This window comes from Hordeum vulgare, chromosome 7H (genome assembly GCF_904849725.1).
Source record: "Hordeum vulgare subsp. vulgare chromosome 7H, MorexV3_pseudomolecules_assembly, whole genome shotgun sequence".
NCBI lineage: Eukaryota > Viridiplantae > Streptophyta > Magnoliopsida > Poales > Poaceae > Hordeum > Hordeum vulgare.
In genome coordinates, this window is record NC_058524.1 from 435659971 (window position 1) to 435662104 (window position 2134).

Consider the following 2134-nt stretch of genomic DNA (forward strand, 5'->3'; position numbering starts at 1 on the left):
GATTAATTTCTATGAATTTTTGAAGTTTTAACTATTTCTAGAATTATTTTTAATACAGAATTCTATTTATTGCGCGAGCATGACATCAGCACTGCATCAGCTGGTCTAACTAGCCTTTGCAAGTCAAACCTGACTAGTGGGACCCACTGGTCAGTGTCTCTGGCTTATTTCTAATTAATATTTAAGTTAATTAGCTATTTAACAGACCTGGACCCACATGTCAGTGTCTGATTAGGGTTTAAATAATTAATTATATTTATTTAACTTAAACCTAATTACCTAGAGGATGGCCCCACGTGTCATAGGCTCAGGGGGGTCAAACTCACCGGCGGCGAGCCTCCGGTGACTTCAGAGACGGCGAAGGGCGTCGGGATCCCTTCTCCGGTGACCAAAAGGACGACGGAGTGCATAGATCGAACGGCCACTCGCCCAGGAGTCCTTTGGAGCAAGCCCGAGGGGCTGGGGTGGTCGGAAATGACGCCGACGACGAGCTCGGCGGCTGCCGGAGCTCGGGCCTCATCGGGGTCATCGCCACGGGGCTCAAAGCTCACGTGAATTGGCTCCTACGACATCTACGCGACGAGCCGAAGCTGCTGGTGGCCTCAGAAGGACCAGCAGTTCACCGGAGCGTCACCGGCGACGAGCTCCCGCGGCGGATCTCGTCGGGCTCCGGTGGAATCGGGGCTAGAGCTCGGGAACAGAGGGGAGAAGCACGGGAATGGGTTCCTCGGCTCACAGAGAGGGCAGAGGCAACGAGAACTAGCTCAGGGACGGCCTGGAGACGACGAATCGACGGCGGCGAGCTTGGTGGCCGAAGGTTGAAGACGACGCGATCTAGCGTGTCGGAAGCTCTCGACATCATGTGGCTTGCTGGGGAGCTTCAGGATGTCACAGCGGAGCTTCTGCACAGCTCAGAGGCAGGAACGGACGACCGGAGCGGGCTGGCGACGGTGAGCTCGAGCATCAGCCGTCGCGGTAGAGAGGGAGAGGAGAGAGAGAGAATGGCGAGGAGGAGAGAAGGGAAACGACTTCAGGGGAAGCTTATCCCCGAGGCCAGCGCGACGGAGGAGCTAGGCAGGCACGCAGCTGCGTGCTGCGGCAAGGGGAAACGGCGGCCACCTCCTGCTTGGTGACTGGCGAAGGAGGAAGACGACAAAGGAGGGGAATTGGGCTGGGCCTGAGCGACAGGTAAGCTCCTCCACTCATTTTCTTTTATTTCTTTTCTGTTTTATGTTTCTTACATTTGTTTTATTTACTTTTGGCTCCAAACTATTCCCTAAAATATTGAATATATTTGTGGGGTTTTATTTGGAATATTTCCAAGCTCCACAAAATAACTCAACACTTTATAATAGCTAAAATAGTTATAGCTATTTGTTTTGGCAATTTCGAGTGACTTTCATGGATTATTTTAAATGCCAAAATTGTTTGGAAAATACTAATCATCCCTGAAATATTGTTTCCAATATTTAACAGAAAAGATGAACATTTTTTAAGGCCATTTTGGGTTCATTGAAAATTCGCATCATTTGAATTGGTTTGATTAAGGTGGGGTGCTAGGGTTTATTCAATCCCCACTTCACTTTTAATGCAAAATAAAATATGATGCACAATCTAGCTAAACACCAAGTAGTAAATCTAGGGATGTGACAACTCATGAGACTCTCTATATGAAGAAGACGGTGCTTCCTCTTAGCACAAGTGTGGAAAAAGAAGACAGTAGCACTGCCCCTTCTCTCTTTCCTCTCATTATTTTTTTCTATTTTTTTATTTCTTCCCTTTTTTGTCTTTCTTTCTCTTTTTCTTCTTCTTATTTTTTCTTCATTTTATTATTCGTCCGGAATCTCATCCCGACTTGTGGGTGAATCATGGTCTCCATCATCCTTTCCTCATAGGGACAATGCTCTAATAATGATGATCATCGCATTTTTATTTACTTACAACTCGATATAACAAATCAGTAATGATAAAAGAAATGACTCTATATGAATGCCTCTGGCAGTATACCAGGATGTGAAATGATCTAGCATAACAAGTAAATAATGATGAACAGTGACGATGCAAAGTGATATGATGATGCAAAGCATTATGATGATGAACACACAAGTCATGTGACGTGGCGTTGGAAGTTGCA